Source organism: Heterodontus francisci, chromosome 41, assembly GCF_036365525.1.
Source record: "Heterodontus francisci isolate sHetFra1 chromosome 41, sHetFra1.hap1, whole genome shotgun sequence".
Lineage (NCBI taxonomy): Eukaryota > Metazoa > Chordata > Chondrichthyes > Heterodontiformes > Heterodontidae > Heterodontus > Heterodontus francisci.
The window spans coordinates 8,504,447-8,522,718 of record NC_090411.1 but is presented as its reverse complement, the minus strand read 5'-3'; the positions used below and the strand labels follow the sequence as shown (position 1 = coordinate 8,522,718).

At 49.1% G+C, this 18,272-nt stretch overlaps 8 non-coding genes and 1 pseudogene across 8 annotated transcripts; all 9 read right to left on the bottom strand.

Annotated features, from left to right (window-relative positions):
- Nucleotides 1-13,552: 13,552 nt before the first annotated feature.
- Nucleotides 13,553-13,630, bottom strand: LOC137354833 (U2 spliceosomal RNA; annotated as a pseudogene).
- A 386-nt stretch (nt 13,631-14,016) lies between these two features.
- LOC137354096 (U2 spliceosomal RNA) lies at nt 14,017-14,207 on the bottom strand. Its single transcript, XR_010970245.1, has one exon. It is a non-coding gene; the product is annotated as a U2 spliceosomal RNA (small nuclear RNA).
- Nucleotides 14,208-14,593: 386 nt separating this feature from the next.
- On the bottom strand, nt 14,594-14,784 carry LOC137354077 (U2 spliceosomal RNA). Its single transcript, XR_010970226.1, has one exon. It is a non-coding gene; the product is annotated as a U2 spliceosomal RNA (small nuclear RNA).
- A 386-nt stretch (nt 14,785-15,170) lies between these two features.
- Nucleotides 15,171-15,361, bottom strand: LOC137353872 (U2 spliceosomal RNA). Its single transcript, XR_010970024.1, has one exon. It is a non-coding gene; the product is annotated as a U2 spliceosomal RNA (small nuclear RNA).
- A 387-nt stretch (nt 15,362-15,748) lies between these two features.
- Nucleotides 15,749-15,939, bottom strand: LOC137354069 (U2 spliceosomal RNA). Its single transcript, XR_010970218.1, has one exon. It is a non-coding gene; the product is annotated as a U2 spliceosomal RNA (small nuclear RNA).
- Nucleotides 15,940-16,325: 386 nt separating this feature from the next.
- Nucleotides 16,326-16,516, bottom strand: LOC137354121 (U2 spliceosomal RNA). Its single transcript, XR_010970270.1, has one exon. It is a non-coding gene; the product is annotated as a U2 spliceosomal RNA (small nuclear RNA).
- Nucleotides 16,517-16,902: 386 nt separating this feature from the next.
- On the bottom strand, nt 16,903-17,093 carry LOC137354068 (U2 spliceosomal RNA). The gene has a single exon (XR_010970217.1). It is a non-coding gene; the product is annotated as a U2 spliceosomal RNA (small nuclear RNA).
- A 386-nt stretch (nt 17,094-17,479) lies between these two features.
- On the bottom strand, nt 17,480-17,670 carry LOC137353798 (U2 spliceosomal RNA). The gene has a single exon (XR_010969950.1). It is a non-coding gene; the product is annotated as a U2 spliceosomal RNA (small nuclear RNA).
- A 386-nt stretch (nt 17,671-18,056) lies between these two features.
- On the bottom strand, nt 18,057-18,247 carry LOC137354120 (U2 spliceosomal RNA). Its single transcript, XR_010970269.1, has one exon. It is a non-coding gene; the product is annotated as a U2 spliceosomal RNA (small nuclear RNA).
- Nucleotides 18,248-18,272: the final 25 nt, after the last annotated feature.

The window sequence follows — 18,272 nt, the reverse complement described above, 5'->3', positions numbered from 1 at the left end:
TATGGTAATTGGGGTGCTGCCATCGAGGGGTGGGAGTTGCCCGCACTGAGGTCCCCCCGGTCGACGGTAACGTGGTGGGCCCTTCTCGATGTTGGGGTTCGAGGTGGGCTTCTCCAGGCAGAATTTTACCGGTTCCCGCACAGTGACCCGCGGTGTTGAGGGGCCGGTAAAATTCAGCCCCATATCTCCAGCACCTTCAGATAGCCTGACCTGACGGTGAACAGAACAAAGGATTCATCGGCCCAGTTCCCAAAGAACATTGCCTCGTTCTTGCCGTGATTTACTTTGGCTCCCAGCGCCAGTTCAAACTGGTTGCAGATGCTCATCGGCCTGTGACCGGAGTGCCTCCGCTGCCTGGGATTGTCACCTACTAATGCCAACATTCTTCCTGATGGAATCAGGTTCCATACAGCAAACAAATAAGACGGGAGAGAGGACCACCCTGTCTGACTCAAGATTTGATTGGGAAACTTTGATTCCCATCCATTGATTGAGAATGCGTTCCTGATGTTTATGTGGAGCAGATGGATCCAATTGTGGATTTCCTCCCAAACCCCATTTTGGAGAGCACGTCCATCATGTATGTGTGTAATATTCTGTCTAAAGTCGTCTTCTGGTCCAAGCTGATGAGGCAGGTGTCCACCTCCCTGTCCTGGACATAGGTGACGAATCCTTGAGTAGTGCGAGACTATCGGAGATCTTCCTGCCGGGTACAGTACAGGTCTGTTCGGGGTGAATCACCAACTCCAGAGCAGATTTGACCCGATTGGCGATGACCATGGGCAGAATTTTGTCGTTCACATTCAGGAGTGAGATGAGCCGCCAATTTCTGATTTCCTCCCTCTCCCTCTTCGCTTGGAGATGAGGATGGTGATGCCTTTCCTCATGGATTCTGACATGCTGCTGGCCAGAAGCATACTCTCATACACTTCCAGCAGGTCTGGGCCGATCCAGTCCCACAGAGTCGAATACAAGTAGGCCAGTAAGCTGTGACTTCCAGGAGTTTTTCTGCATCTCGACCTGATGGCCTTTGTCAGTTCGTCAAGAGTTAGCAGTTTGTGCAGACTCTGCCGTTTTTTGTCATCTATGACCTCTGTGATAGAGAACAGGAAGGACTGGGAGGCTGTGCTGTCTTGGGCTTCACGTTGTACAGCCCAGCATTAAAAGATTTACTGATCCTCAGTATGTTAGGCTGCCATGATGTTACCGAGCCGTCCTCTTCCTTCAGACTGCTGATCACAGAGCTCTCTCTGTGTACCTTTCGGAAGAAAAAGCGCAAGCACGTCTCATCCTGCTCAACGGAGCGGACTCTGGATTGGAAGATGATCTTGGAAGCCTCTACAGTAAACAATGAGGCCTGCTGCCTCTTCACCTATTGGAGATTCTCCTTAACCTTGACTCCCATCGACTGCAGCAGGAGCAAATTCTGTTCTGGACATTTCCCTCTGTCTTTCGCCCTCTGAACATCTTTGAGGTGTTACGGTCAGATGAGGAGGGGTTGAAGGGCTTCCCTCTTTTCCCTCTCGTTTGACGAACAGGTTTAATTCTTTTTTTAAAGTGGATGTACTGGCCAATTCTGTAGGTGTTTGGTTCTTATTATAACATGTAAATAATCCGACAGGTTTTCTTGAGTTTAACGAAGAAAGAGGTTCACTTTATTGTATTTAAACCGAACTAAGTGAAATAATAAACTACGCTCCAACATACTTTTTTCTCTCTCACTCTCTTCCCCCTCTCACACTCTCGGTTCACACACAAATAGATTCAAGTGGAAAGGGTAGATTGGTCGAGTCCATAGAAAAGAAGAGGTGGACATTCTGTGGACTTTGATTCAGCTGGCTTCTAGCTGAATTCAGTGGTCCTGAGACTTTCAGCTTGAAGAGACAGATGGCAGTTTCGGTGGGTCTCATGGAGACAGCGGTGCAGATTATTTCCACCAAAGGGTTTCTGGTTATAACCGGAGTATGCAGAGGTGGTCAGTCAGCAGGCAGGGTTCGAAACTTGCAAGCTGGAATGGAGAGAGAGAGAAAGGAGGTGCGCCTACTTGGGACTGCACGTGTCAGAGTCCAGATGCTTGTCGGCCTGCTGCAGAGAAATGCCAGCGTAAAAAACAGATGTGGTGGCGGGGGAGAGGAGGGGGGTTGGTGTTGGTTGTGGTGGGTTGTCATATGACAGTCACCCAATGACTCAAGCGTGGTCGTCTTGATGTTTCGCTGAGGGAACAGGCAGTTTTCTTGAAATTCCTGGACCTTGGTTTTTGCTGGGATGGACCAGTCTCTTCCTCTCCAACCTCACTGGCCTTGCTGTTGCCATCTTAAGCTGCAAGCAAAGTCACCTTTTATCTGTTACTTTATTAATTTCTTTAAATTCAGGTCTGCAGTCAATGGATTAAAAGAAAAATATCATTCAACGTAGCAGGTTGGTGTGTTAATGTTCACCTTGATCACTTCTTACCAGTGTGTCAGGGACTCAGGAATTTTACGGTTCTCCAACCTTTGTAATCCATTTTGAATTCCTCAATGTTCTCAGTTTCACGTTCAGCTTCCATGTCGCCTGGCAACCCTCTGGTCATTCTGTAGGTGACAGGCAGTGGTCAGAGAAGAACATTGGCCTGATGTTGGTTGATCTGATCGTGAACGCTCGGGGCACAAACAGGAAGTGAATCCTGGAATGGGCAGACCCGTCCAGTCTTGACCAGGTGTATCTACACTGGGCTCCGTTTGCAGGGTTGCTGAAGACGTTGTGCAGTTTAGCATCTTTTACTGTTTCCATCAGGAGTCTGGATGTGGCGTCCATTTGACTGTCGGCGTTGCTGGATCATCCAGCTGCATCGATGATGCAGTTGAAGTCACTGCCGAGAATAACCAGCCTAGATGTCACCAGCAGCAATGGGAGCTGCTGGAAGACGGTCAGTCGCTCGCTGCTTCGAACCAGGGCGTACGCGTGGATTAACCGGAGCGAAGCATTTTTGTACATTACCTTTGCTGCAAGGAGGCGACCGCCCACCACCTCCTTAACTTCGGAGATGAAGTTGCCTCCGCGCAGCAGAAAACCCAGGCTGGAGGAACGGGAATGATTCTCCCCGACCCAGTTGTGCAAAATGGGCTCATGGTAAATCAGCAGCCTGTTTTTCATCAGGCTTAATTTTCTTTTCCTTTGACGCTAAGATGCACTTTGTGGGATGGATGTGACGTCTGTGCACAGGAGTGAATTGAACCCAATTTCTCAGCAGCATTCAATACAGTTAATTTACAATCATTTCCCATGAAAGAATTTTTTAAAAAAGCACAGCCAGGACTTCTGATCCAGCTCACTATCTAATGGCTGCAAAGCAAAATATGGTTGATCTTTTGGAATTGAAGATCCTCCTGATTTCAGCTCTCCCAGTTTTTTTTTATTTCCAAAATATACTTTATTCATAAAAACCTGTAAAAATTACATTGCCAAACAGTTTCAAAACAGCACCAAAAAATACAAACATTGCAAGGGAGATCAGTTTCCTTCAATACTGTCATGAGTTTCTTCCCAACCCTTCCATTTCACTATTGTCATGCCAATTACAGTTTTACATTTACAGCAAATGAAAATGTTAACGATACAGTTCGAGGTGTTTCCCATGGATCCAGCCCCTCAGTTCAGCTTGGTGGGGAAACCTTACACTGTGGTCTTTCCCCATTGAGCCTTTGCTGCGGCTGCCCCAAGCTTTAGTGCGTCTCTCAGCACGTAGTCCTGGACCTTGGAATGTGCCAGTCTGCAACATTCGGTGGTGGACAACTCTTTGCGCTGGAAGACCAGCAGGTTTCGGGCAGACCAAAGGGCGTCTATCACCGAATTGATAGTCCTCCAGCAGCAGTTGATGTTTGTCTCGGTGTGCGTCCTTGGGAACAGCCCGTAGAGCACAGACTCCTGTGTTACAGAGCTGCTTGGGATGAACCTCGACAAAGTTTTGGAAACACTCAGCGGGTCAGGCAGCATCTGTGGAGTGAGAAAGAGAATTAGTTCAGGTCAATGACTCATGACTCAGAGGAAAGGTCATTGACCTGAAATGTTAACTTTATTTCTCTCTCTGACCTCAACTAAAACCACTGCATCTCTTTCCAGACCTGCTTTGCAAAGGCACATTCCAGAAGGAGGTAGGCAATGGTCTTTTCCCCACCGCAGCCAACTCGAGGACAGTGTGCTGAGGCGGTGAGACTCAAGGCTTACAGGAAGGATCTGACAGGGAGGGCCCTTCTCACCACCAGCCACCGAGGGGCGAGAAGCCATGTAAAACCCCTCAGGCTGTATGTTTCAAATGAAATATACTTTATAAATATAAACATAACCTGCAATTGTAAGAGGCACCTCAGAGTGTCACATACTGTGTTGCCAGAAACTGATCTGTATTGTACTTTACGTTATGTCAAATTTGAACTGTTACGCAAAGTATTTTTACAAATTAATAATAAAGTATATTTTGGAAAAAGAAATTAGTTAATTAATGATGATTAGCAAATAAGAAGCTGGGTAGGAGTCAGAGGCAGAGTGAAGGTCTTGGGTGACTCTCCCCACTCCTGTACCTGGGATCTGTTTGTGGCTGGAGGCTGCAATGCTTATTCAAACCCAACCTGAAGAAAAGACAAGAAATGAAGTTGTGAGTGGGAGAAACGGCAGCATTTTATGTTCCACTTGGATTTTACTAAGGCAAAGGCCCAGGGGTCAAATGTTTCTCCTTTAGCAGCCTCTACTGAGTACAGAAATACAGAGCGCTGATCTATAACGGAGCATTCACAAGAAAAAGCCAACCTAGTGCATTGCCAGGAGGAACATCAAAACTGTAGTAAGCACAAGAAACCGGGACATTTGACTGAAAAGACAAAAGAAGCTAACAGCTGAGTGAGATAGACAGAAAAGACTGTGACACACACTCAGGTAAGCATGCTATTTTGTATTTCAAGGTCAAAGTTTTGTGACAGACGTTTTGCAGTATGGATAGTTTTTACTTTTATAACATAAGTCAGTTCCCTGCCTAGAGGTTAATACGTCTGTATGTTAGTTTCTTTCTTTTCCCATCCCACTTTCCCCACTTACCTAGCCTGCAGCACCAGGACTGATTGAAGTTTGAAAAGATGACTAAAAGAAGAGAGAGGTAATCAGTGCTGACAGATACTGTGCTGTGCATGCATGTGGTTTTGTTAGTTTGGTTAAGGTTGAAAAATTCCTAAAGTTTTGAAGAAAATAATCTTTGAGAAGGGAATAAAAACATTTTAGAAGAAATGCCATTTTTTCCCAAAATAGACTTTATTCATAAAAATCAGCAATAAATTATGTTGCAAAACAATCTGCCATTCCAGAAAGTGCAAAAGAAATCAGATTCCTTTGAAAAAGAATGTGAGTTTCCTCACAACTCTTGCCATTCAATTTTACATGCAATGAACATTTGCATTACACAGCAAAAACATTTTAGTGCATACAGCCCAAATAGTTTTACACGGGTTCCAGCCCCTCGGTATACTATGGCGGGCGGACCTTACACAGGGGCCTTTCCGACAGCTGCCCCCAAGCTTTAGGCGTCCCTCAGCACTTAGTCCTGGACCTTGGAATGTGCCAGTCTGCAACACTCTGTTGAGGACAACTCTTTGTACTGGAATACCAGCAAGTTTCAGGCAGACCAAAGAGCATCTTTCACCGAGTTGATGGTCCTCCAGCAGCAGTTGATGTTTATCTCTGTGTGCATCCCCGGGCACAGCCAGCAGAGCACAGACTCCTGTGTTACAGAGCTGCTCGGGATGAACCTCGACAACTGCCAACATGACAGATATCTTCCGAGCATACAGCGTGGATGTGGTTACCAGCAAGGCATTCAGTGTGGATGTCAACTCCATAGAACAACCCCGATGATCTGTTTGTCAGCGTCAGGAAAATAATACAATTTGGTCCTCCACTTTTCATTTCTTGTACGTGATTCAAATGTTTATTTTGTTTTAGTTGACACAGGGTAGTGATATTTTTTTCTCTTTGGTTCAGGAGATATCCTATTGGTTGCTCTGTTCATTTAGGTTCTAGGTGCCGTGTTTCTCTTACTGCAGTGTTAGCAGCTCACATTTCCAGCAACTTTATGGGCAAATTTATTTGAGCTAAAGGTGGAGGGGCAAGTCTAATGGCAGACCCTGCTACATCTAAATCTTCTCCAATGAGTTTGGTGTATTTGAACCCATCACTCTATAATTCCACAGTTTGACTGCCAGGTGACTTTTCTCCAGTTTGCTCAAACTGGTTTCTGAGAATTTTTCAGTCTCACAGAAGTTCAGGATCAGTGGGTAGCACGCTTGCCCTGAATCAGAACACTGTGGGTTCAAGTTCCACTCCAGAGACTTGAGCACATAATCCAGGCTGATAGTTGAATGCAGAACTCAACTGTAGCTTTCCTGCTGCTTTAAGGATTCAGTTTAATACAACAAGGATGACTTGTCCATGACAACAAGCCACTATGGGTACAGGTAAAGGTCTGCTTAGGTCAGGAAAAAGAACCCAACCCGAACCCGACCAATCCACAGCGGACACGAACCTGACCCGACCTGAGCCCGACTCCACTCGACCCGAACCGAGCCCGAAAGATGGACCCGGAAGATTGGCCCGACCCAACCCGAACCCGACACGTCATCGGTAGCAGGCCTTTAGGTGCAGGTATATGTTGGTTATAAGTATAGCAGATTTATTAAATAGTTTACAGCCAGTATAAAGAAGTAATACTTAACAATAGTCACAGTCTGACCCTCAGAACCTCAGCGGTAGCCCTCTGAGTGACTGTGGTAGGGTCTCTCTTTCTCTTGCTGTGTTCTGTTGACAGAAGATTCTCTTCTTTCTTCCTCTGGGTTTTTCATGCTGCTTCTCATGTTCACTAAATGTTCTTTTATACCCTTTTTCTCCATCTTCTTGCAACATAGTTATTCCTTAGCTAGGAGCTTCATACAAACAATTGTTACTTGGGTTAAAACAATGACAACAGATCGCAAACTTAAACTTTCTGTTTTCATTGTAAATTATTTGCTCTGTCTTTCATTATCTGTTAGTTTCAAACATACCTTTACATTCCTCATTTTTTTTAACTTTTAACATCAAGTTGGCTTAAATTCTTCATCATGCTTTGCATCTCAGCCTCGTACCATGTTTAACTGAGCTGACACATATTATAGTTACTTTAACAATATTTTAAAGCATTATTGCCTATCATAATCACTTCTAATTAAGCTTATACATTTTAAGACATTACAGCAAGCAGTGAACTCGAGCTTACACTATCAGAGGTATCCTCTTTTGGATGAAATGTTAAAGACCCCATTTGCCCTCTCAGGTGGGGGTAAAAGATCCCATATTACTATTTTGAAGGGTAGTTCTCCAAGTTTCTTGGCCAATATTAATTCTTCAACCAGCATCACTGAAGCAGATTTTATTATCACATTGTTGTTTGTGGGGCTTTGCTGTGTGCAAATTGGCTGATGTTTTCCGACATCACAACAGTGATTCCATTTCAGAAATATTTCATTATCTGTCAAGTGCTTTGGGATGTCATAAGTTTGTGAAAGTTGACTTCACAAATGTCCTCTCTCTTTCTCTTTTTTCTTCCTCCCTCTTGCTTTGTCTGTTCTCCCTCTTTTTCTCTCTTTCTCCCCTTGGCAGAAACTGTGTGCAGTTTTGGTCTTCTTATTTAAGGAAGGATGTAAATGCATTGGAGGCGGTTCAGAGGAGGTTTAATAGATTGATACCTGGTATGAGCGAGTTGTCTTATGGGGAAAAGTTGGACAGACTGGGCTTGTATTCACTGGAGTTTAGAAGAGTGAGGGGAGATTTGATTGACGTATATAAGATCCTGAACGGTCTTGACAAGGTGGATGTGGAAAGGATGTTTCCTCTTGTGGGTGAGTCCAGAACTAGGGGACACTGTTTTAAAATTAGCGGTTGCCCTTTTAGGACATAGATGAAGAGAAAGTTTTTCTGAGGGTTGTGCGACTTTGGATCTCTGTGCCCCAGAAGGTGGTGGAGGTAGGTCATTGAATATTTTTAAGGCGGAGGTAGATACTTGTCAGGCAAGAGAATCATAGGTTATCAGATGTAGATGAGAGTGTGGAATTTGAGACACAATCAGACCACCCATGATCTTATTGAATGGTGGAGCAGGCTCGAGGGGCTGAATGTCCCACTTCTGTTCCTAATTAGTATGTTTGTAAAAGCACTGCAGCTCTTTCCAGACCTGCTTTGCAAAGACACATTCAAGAAGGAGGTGAACAATGGTAACATGTAATGCAAATACACATTGTAAATATAACCAGTAATGGCAAGTGTAGTGAGGCACCTCATGTCTTGTATTGAAAGAAAATGATCTGTATTGCATTTTGTGCTGTCAAATTTGAATGATTGAATATATTTTTACAAATTTTATGAATAAAATATAGAACAAAGAACAAAGAACAGTACAGCACAGGAACAGGCCATTCGGCCCTCCAAGCCTGCGCCGATCTTGATGCCTGCCTAAACTAAAACCTTCTGCACTTCCGGGGACCGTATCCCTCTATTCCCATCCTATTCATGTATTTGTCAAGATTCCTCTTAAACATCGCTATCGTACCTGCTTCCACCACCTCCCCCGGCTGCAAGTTCCAGGCACTCACCACCCTCTGTGTAAAGAACTTGCCTCGCACATCCCCTCTAAACTTTGCCCCTCGCACCTTAAACCTATGTCCCCTAGTAACTGACTCTTCCACCCTGGGAGAAAGCTTCTGACTATCCACTCTGTCCATGCTGCTCATAACTTTGTAAACCTCTATCATGTCGCCCCTCCACCTCTGTCGTTCCAGTGAAAACAATCCGAGTCTATCCAACCTCTCCTCATAGCTAATGCCCTCCAGACCAGGCAACATCCTGGTAAACCTCCTCTGTACCCTCTCCAAAGCCTCCACGTCCTTCTGGTAGTGTGGCGACCAGAATTGCATGCAATATTCTCAGTGTGGCCCAACTAAAGCTCTGGACAGCTGCAGCATGACTTGCCAATTTTTATACTCTATGCCCCGACTGATGAAGGCAAGCATGCCGTATGCCTTCTTGACTACCTTATCCACCTGCGTTGCCACTTTCAGTGACCTGTGGACCTGTACGTGCAGATCTCTCTGCCTGTCAATACTCCTAAGGGTTCTGCCATTTACTGTATACTTCCCACCTGCATTAGACCTTCCAAAATGCATTACCTCACATTTGTCCAGATTAAACTCCATCTGCCATTTCTCCGCCCAAGTCTCCAACCGATCTATATCCTCCTGTCTCCTCTGACAATCCTCATCACTATCCACAACTCCACCAACCTTTGTGTCGTCCGCAAACTTACAAATCAGACCAGCTACATTTTCCTCCAAATCATTTATATATACTACAAACAGCAAATGTCCCAGCACTGATCCCTGCGGAACACCACTAGTCACATCCCTCCATTCAGAAAAGCACCCTTCCACTGCTACCCTCTGTCTTCTATGACTGAGCCAGATCTGTATCCATCTTGCCAGCTCACCTCTGATCCCGTGTGACCTCACCTTTTGTACCAGTCTGCCATGAGGGACCTTGTCAAAGGCTTTACTGAACTCCAAATAGACAACATCCACTGCCCTTCCTTCATCAATCATCTTTGTCACTCCCTCAAAAAACGCGATCAAATTAGTGAGTCACGACCTCCCCTTCACAAAACCATGCTGCCTCTCGCTAATAAGTTCGTTTGTTTCCAAATGGGAGTAAATCCTGTCCCGAAGAATCCTCTCTAATAATTTCCCTACCACTGACGTAAGGCTCACCGGCCTATAACTTCTTGGATTATCCTTGCATTTCCTGGATTGGTGACCCATCCTGATCAGACCTGTACTGTACCCAGCAGGAAGGTCTCCGATAGCCTTGCGCTACTCAGGGATACGATCGCCTATGTACAGGACAGGAGGGTGGACACCTGCCTCATCAGCCTGGACCAGGAGAAGGCTTTTGACAGGATATCGCACACCGACATGATGGACGTGCTTTCCAAAATGGGGTTTGGGGAGGGAATGTGCAATTGGATCAAACTGCTCTACACAAACATCAGTAGCGCAGTCTCAATCAATGGGTGGGAATCGGAAAGTTTCCCGATCAAATCTGGAGTCAGATAGGGCTGTCCTTTCTCCCCAGTCTTGTTTGTTTGCTGTATTGAACCCTTTGCTGAGTCTATTAGGAAGGATGCGAGCATAAGAGGGGTGACAATCCCAGGCATTGGAGGCACTCAGGTTAAAACCTCCCTGTACATGGAGGACGTCGCCGTCTTCTGCTCGGATTCGCTGTCTGTGCGCAGACTGATGAGCATCTGCGACCAGTTCGAACTGGTCTCGGGAACCAAAGTTGACCACGGCAAGAGCGAGGCCATGTTCTTTGGGAACTGGGCTGACCGATCCTTTGTCTCCTTCACCGTCAGGTCAGACTACCTGAAGTTGCTGGGGATATGGTTCGGAAGGGCCGGGGCATGCACCAAAACATGGGAGGAGTGAGTAGCCAAGGTACAACACAAGCTGAGCATGTGGGAGCAGCGATCTCTCTCCATTCTGGGTAAGAACCTGGTCATCAGGTGCGAGGCGCTCACATTGTTGCTGTTCGTGGCGCAGGTCTGGCCCATACCCCACTCCTGCGCTGTGGTGGTCACCTGAGCCATTTTCCGCTTCATCTGGGGATCCAAAATGGACCGGGTCCAAAGGAACACGATGTTCAAACCTCTGGATAAGGGCGGGAAAAATGTACCCAACGTGGCCCTCATCCTGAGGACCACCTTCGTGTGCGGCTGCATCAAACTGTGTGTAGATCTCCAGTACGCAAACTCCAAGTGTCACTACGTGTTGAGGTTCTATCTGTCCCCGGTGTTGCGAAGGATGGGCCTGGTCACATTGCCGCGGAACGCTCCATCCAGTTGGACTGTGCCGTACCACCTATCCTTCGTGGAGCAATTTCTGCGGAAAAACACCTTTGACCACCGATCCATCAGGCAGTGGTCTGCACAGAATGTTCTCAAGGGCCTACGGGAAAAGGAGATGTTGATCCTGTCGGATGGTTCCCCAAGCAGACTGCCAAAGTCATTTGGCAGAATGCCTCATCATCAGAACTTTCAAACAAGCACCAAGATGTAGCTTGGCTGGTGGTGAGAAGAGCCCTCCTCGTCAGATCCTTCCTGCACACCCGAAGTCTCACCCCCTCCGCACAATGCCCTCGTGGTGGCTGTGGTGGGGAAGAGACGGTTGCCCACCTCCTTCTGGAATGTGTCTTTGCAAAGCGGGTGTGGAAAGAGATGCAGTGGGTTTTGTTGAGGTTCATCCCAAGCAGCTCTGTAACACAGGAGTCTGTGCTGTACGGGCTGTTACCAGGCACACACACCGAGATAAACATCAACTGCTGCTGGAGGACTATCAATTCGGTGAAAGACGCCCTTTGGTCTGCCCGAAACCTGCTGGTCTTCAGCGCAATGAGTTGTCCACGACCGAATGTTGCAGACTGGCACATTCCAAGGTCCAGGACTACGTGCTGAGGGACGCACTAAAGCTTGGGGCAGCCGCAGCAAAGGTTACACCACTGTGTAAGGTCACCCCACCAAGCTGAATGGAGGGGCTGGATCCATGGGAAACCCCTCGGACTGTATCGGGAAAATTTTCGTTTGCTGTACAATGTAAAAATGTATATGGCATGAGAAATGAAATGGAAGGCTGGTGAGGCAACTCATGATCGTATTGAAGGAAACTGATCACCTTTGCACTGTTTGTATTTTTTGACTTGGTGCTGTTTGAAACTGTTTGGTAATGTATTTTTTACAGATTTTTATGAGTAAAGTATATTTTGGAAATAAAAGAATAGAAAAACAGCAGAAATTACACTCAGCCAGGACTTTTATCCAGCTCACTATCTCATGACTGCTAAAGAAAATAAGGTGGATCGATTCGAATTGAAGCTCCTCCTGATTTCGGTTCTCCCAGTAGTTTTCTTTGAGTTAGTGGATGACTAATAGCTAGAGCCTGCTCTGTTTGCATTGCTGTAACTCTTCCTGATCCCTGCCTGACATCTATGTCATCATAGGAATGGTCACTGTTCTGTGACATCATTGATGGATCACTGCCCAGCAGCCAAACTCAATGTACATTGCTCAACATAGGTTGCTGAGTTTAGCTGACTCCTGTTGCAGAAAATGAAAGCAAAGTTAGGATAAAATTGAGCCTTTTCTTTCCTTCTATCACTTTCCAGGGTAAACATTTAACCAATGTGTTGCCATGGTACAGAATGATCTTACCTGACTTCTCTTTCTGCAAACTATTTTTCATTTATGTTGTCCAGTTCAAATACCTCTTTAGCCATTTAACTAGTTCTTAGCTAATCTGTACCCCTCAAGCCTATTTATCCACCTTTGTTCCATATTCCCAAAACCCTTAACCAACATAAAATCTATCATTCCAACACAAAGGCAAAATACTGCGGATGATGGAAATCTGAAATAGAAACAGAAAACGCTGGTAACACTCAACGGGTCAGGCAGCATCTGTGGAGTGAGAAACAGCATTAGTTCAGGTCGATGACCCTGAGGAAGGGTCATCAACCTGAAATGTTAACTTTGTTTCTCTTTGCAAAGATGCTGCCAGACCTGCAGAGTGTTTCCAGTACATTTTTTTTATTTTGGGGATAAAGGATGTTTCCGTTTGTCAGCTTTCTGAAGGCAAAGTCATAGATGAGTTCTGCTGCAGAGGACTCAGATGAGGAACTCAATGGGGTGGCATACGGAGAGCGCTAATGGACATGCATGCCGAGATGCTGGGTGCAATGGCTGTCCCACAAGATAGCCTCTGTCACTGGCAAGGAGCTTCGAGGAGACTGGTTCCAAGTTGGCAGAGGGATTGGCACAGAGCTTTCTGCTGCCAACCCAGAGGCACTGCAGCCCCCATTGCTGTTGCAGCCTTTGTATGCGCAGGTCACCTACTTCTCTGCCGTCCCTGTGAGGATGCAGTAAAACCTGGCTGCCCGACCCGAACTCGACTACATGTGTCAGGTTGGGGTGGGGTGGGGTCTATATTCTGTGCCCAGCATTCGGGTTCGGGTTGGGTTGGGCTGAAGTGTTGTGGCTCCGTGTTTTATAAATAAATGCATTATTACATTGCAGTGATATTCAGGTCAGGTCAGGCATGAAAACATATTAAAGGACTCTGGCTCCAGTCGGGTTCGGTTTGGCTGTGGTCGGGTCGGGCCCGGGTCAGGTTTTAATTTTATACCCGAGCAGGCCTTTAGGATGCAGCAACACTCTCTGACAAATACAACAAAACACCTCCAAAAACATTCAAGAGTACTTTCAGATACTTTACAGTTGAAAGTTCCATAAATTTGACTGACTGCAATCAAGGTGCCTGATGCTTTGAATAACACTACTCCAGGGCTCATCTTGATACTTGTCATTTCTTTTTTCCTTGCTGAACAATGCAGGTGTTGCCAGGACCGGTGTTGCCCAATTCTGGTATCCTGGCATCACAGCAGCCGGTTGGGCTGTGTGAAGTCAGGTGTGTTTGGGCACACGCAGGATATTCAGATACTACACTTGATCTTAGCCAAAAGGCCGAGAAGCGATGGCCGTAAAACTGCGTTTGCTGCGCGTGTCAGGCCCGGCGTGCGGCCTCTACCTCAAAGTAGCCGCCGGGTGGGCGAGCCTAGGGCGAAAGAGGCGACGGCGGGCGGTCTTTGAGCCAGAGCTCCTTTTGTTGCCGGGCCTTGCAAGCAGAAAGGAAAGCACGCGTGCATGCCACGCGCAGCCATTCTTTGCGCTTCTGCGCGAGGCATTGCGCAGGAAAAAAGACACGCGCGCGCTGGGCAGCAAAGGGCGGCCTGCAACTGCGGGGCAATCCAACAGGGGGCAGCGCAGCACCCAGGGAAAACTGCAGCAAAGTCAGCCGAGCAGCAGCGCCGTCACTATTGCGAATTCTATTTTTCAGCAGGGGTCTCGCCCCCATGGAGGGGGGAAGCTGCACCGCTCCTGGAAACACTGCAATACCAGGTGGATGCATGGAGTGGACGGGGCAAGCCCCTGTTCCATCTCCCTGTCCCAAAAATCAATTTAATATTTGGTCCCCAGATAGGGGACGTATCAGATATTAAACAGATAAGAACAGATACGACACTTGATCTTAGCCAAAAGGCCGAGAAGCGATGGCCGTAAAACTGCGTTTGCTGCGCGCGTCATGCCCGGCGTGCGGCCTCTACCTCAAAGTAGCCGCCGGGTGGGCGAGCCTAGGGCGGAAGAGGCGACGGCGGGCGGTCTTTGAGCCAGAGCTCCTTTTGTTGCCGGGCCTTGCAATCAGAAAGGAAAGCACGCGTGCATGCCACGCGCAGTCATTCCTTGCACTTCTGCGCGAGGCATTGCGCAGGAAAAAAGACACGCGCGCGCTGGGCAGCAAAGGGCGGCCTGCAACTGCGGGGCAATCCAACAGGGGGCAGCGTAGCGCCCACGGAAAACTGCAGCAAAGTCAGCCGAGCAGCAGCGCCGTCACTATTGCGAATTCTATTTTTCAGCAGGGGTCTCGCCCCCATGGAGGGGGGAAGCTGCACCGCTCCTGGAAACACTGCAATACCAGGTGGATGCATGGAGTGGACGGGGCAAGCCACTGTTCCATCTCCCTGTCCCAAAAATCAATTTAATATTTGGTCCCCAGATAGGGGACGTATCAGATATTAAACTGATAACAACAGATACTACACTTGATCTTAGCCAAAAGGCCGAGAAGCGATGGCCGTAAAACTGCGTTTGCTGCGCGCGTCATACCCGGCGTGCGGCCTCTACCTCAAAGTAGCCGCCGGGTGGGCGAGCCTACGGCGAAAGAGGCGACGGCGGGCGGTCTTTGAGCCAGAGCTCCTTTTGTTGCCGGGCCTTGCAAGCAGAAAGGAAAGCACGCGTGCATGCCACGCGCAGCCATTCCTGGCGCTTCTGCGCGAGGCATTGCGCAGGAAAAAAGACACGCGGGCGCTGGGCAGCAAAGGGCGGCCTGCAACTGCGGGGCAATCCAACAGGGGGCAGCGTAGCGCCCACGGAAAACTGCAGCAAAGTCAGCCGAGCAGCAGCGCCGTCACTATTGCGAATTCTATTTTTCAGCAGGGGTCTCGCCCCCATGGAGGGGGGAAGCTGCACCGCTCCTGGAAACACTGCAATACCAGGTGGATGCATGGAGTGGACGGGGCAAGCCCCTGTTCCATCTCCCTGTCCCAAAAATCAATTTAATATTTGGTCCCCAGATAGGGGACGTATCAGATATTAAACTGATAAGAACAGATACTACACTTGATCTTAACCAAAAGGCCGAGAAGCGATGGCCGTAAAACTGCATTTGCTGCGCGCGTCAGGCCCGGCGTGCGGCCTCTACCTCAAAGTAGCCGCCGGGTGGGCGAGCCTCGGGCGAAAGAGGCGACGGCGGGCGGTCTTTGAGCCAGAGCTCCTTTTGTTGCCGGGCCTTGCAAGCAGAAAGGAAAGCACGCGTGCATGCCACGCGCAGCCATTCCTTGCGCTTCTGCGCGAGGCATTGCGCAGGAAAATAGACACGCGCACGCTGGGCAGCAAAGGGCGGCCTGCAACTGCGGGGCAATCCAACAGGGGGCAGCGTAGCGCCCACGGAAAACTGCAGCAAAGTCAGCCGAGCAGCAGCGCCGTCAGTATTGCGAATTCTATTTTTCAGCAGGTGTCTCGCCCCCCATGGAGGGGGGAAGCTGCACTGCTCCTGGAAACACTGCAATACCAGGTGGATGCATGGAGTGGACGGGGCAAGCCCCTGTTCCATCTCCCTGTCCCAAAAATCAATTTAATATTTGGTCCCCAGATAGGGGACGTATCAGATATTAAACTGATAGGAACAGATACTACACTTGATCTTAGCCAAAAGGCCGAGAAGCGATGGCCGTAAAACTGCGTTTGCTGCGCGCGTCAGGCCCGGCGTGCGGCCTCTACCTCAAAGTAGCCGCCGGGTGGGCGAGCCTAGGGCGAAAGAGGCGACGGCGGGCGGTCTTTGAGCCAGAGCTCCTTTTGTTGCCGGGCCTTGCAAGCAGAAAGGAAAGCACGCGTGCATGCCACGCGCAGCCATTCCTTGCGCTTCTGCGCGAGGCATTGCGCGGGAAAAAAGACACGCGCGCGCCGGGCAGCAAAGGGCGGCCTGCAACTGCTGGGCAATCCAACAGGGGGCAGCGTAGCGCCCACGGAAAACTGCAGCATAGTCAGCCGAGCAGCAGCGCCGTCACTATTGCGAATTCTATTTTTCAGCAGGGGTCTCGCCCCCATGGAGGGGGGAAGCTGCACCGCTCCTGGAAACACTGCAATACCAGGTGGATGCATGGAGTGGACGGGGTAAGCCCCTGTTCCATCTCCCTGTCCCAAAAATCAATTTAATATTTGGTCCCCAGATAGGGGACGTATCATATATTAAACTGATAAGAACAGATACTACACTTGATCTTAGCCAAAAGGCCGAGAAGCGATGGCCGTAAAACTGCGTTTGCTGCGCGCGTCAGGGCCGGCGTGCGGCCTCTACCTCAAAGTAGCCGCCGGGTGGGCGAGCCTAGGGCGAAAGAGGCGACGGCGGGCGGTCTTTGAGCCAGAGCTCCTTTTGTTGCCGGGCCTTGCAAGCAGAAAGGAAAGCACGCGTGCATGCCACGCGCAGCCATTCCTTGCGCTTCTGCGCGAGGCATTGCGCAGGAAAAAAGACACGCGCGCGCTGGGCAGCAAAGGGCGGCCTGCAACTGCGGGGCAATCCAACAGGGGGCAGCGTAGCGCCCACGGAAAACTGCAGCAAAGTCAGCCGAGCAGCAGCGCCGTCAGTATTGCGAATTCTATTTTTCAGCAGGTGTCTCGCCCCCATGGAGGGGGGAAGCTGCACTGCTCCTGGAAACACTGCAATACCAGGTGGATGCATGGAGTGGACGGGGCAAGCCCCTGTTCCATCTCCCTGTCCCAAAAATCAATTTAATATTTGGTCCCCAGATAGGGGACGTATCAGATATTAAACTGATAGGAACAGATACTACACTTGATCTTAGCCAAAAGGCCGAGAAGCGATGGCCGTAAAACTGCGTTTGCTGCGCGCGTCAGGGCCGGCGTGCGGCCTCTACCTCAAAGTAGCCGCCGGGTGGGCGAGCCTAGGGCGAAAGAGGCGACGGCGGGCGGTCTTTGAGCCAGAGCTCCTTTTGTTGCCGGGCCTTGCAAGCAGAAAGGAAAGCACGCGTGCATGCCACGCGCAGCCATTCCTCGCGCTTCTGCGCGAGGCATTGCGCAGGAAAAAAGACACGCGCGCGCTGGGCAGCAAAGGGCGGCCTGCAACTGCGGGGCAATCCAACAGGGGGCAGCGTAGCGCCCACGGAAAACTGCAGCAAAGTCAGCCGAGCAGCAGCGCCGTCAGTATTGCGAATTCTATTTTTCAGCAGGGGTCTCGCCCCCATGGAGGGGGGAAGCTGCACTGCTCCTGGAAACACTGCAATACCAGGTGGATGCATGGAGTGGACGGGGCAAGCCCCTGTTCCATCTCCCTGTCCCAAAAATCAATTTAATATTTGGTCCCCAGATAGGGGACGTATCAGATATTAAACTGATAAGAACAGATACTACACTTGATCTTAGCCAAAAGGCCGAGAAGCGATGGCCGTAAAACTGCGTTTGCTGCGCGCGTCAGGCCCGGCGTGCGGCCTCTACCTCAAAGTAGCCGCCGGGTGGGCGAGCCTAGGGCGAAAGAGGCGACGGCGGGCGGTCTTTGAGCCAGAGCTCCTTTTGTTGCCGGGCCTTGCAAGCAGAAAGGAAAGCACGCGTGCATGCCACGCGCAGCCATTCCTTGCGCTTCTGCGCGAGGCATTGCGCAGGAAAAAAGACACGCGCGCGCCGGGCAGCAAAGGGCGGCCTGCAACTGCTGGGCAATCCAACAGGGGGCAGCGTAGCGCCCACGGAAAACTGCAGCATAGTCAGCCGAGCAGCAGCGCCGTCACTATTGCGAATTCTATTTTTCAGCAGGGGTCTCGCCCCCATGGAGGGGGGAAGCTGCACCGCTCCTGGAAACACTGCAATACCAGGTGGATGCATGGAGTGGACGGGGTAAGCCCCTGTTCCATCTCCCTGTCCCAAAAATCAATTTAATATTTGGTCCCCAGATAGGGGACGTATCATATATTAAACTGATAAGAACAGATACTACACTTGATCTTAGCCAAAAGGCCGAGAAGCGATGGCCGTAAAACTGCGTTTGCTGCGC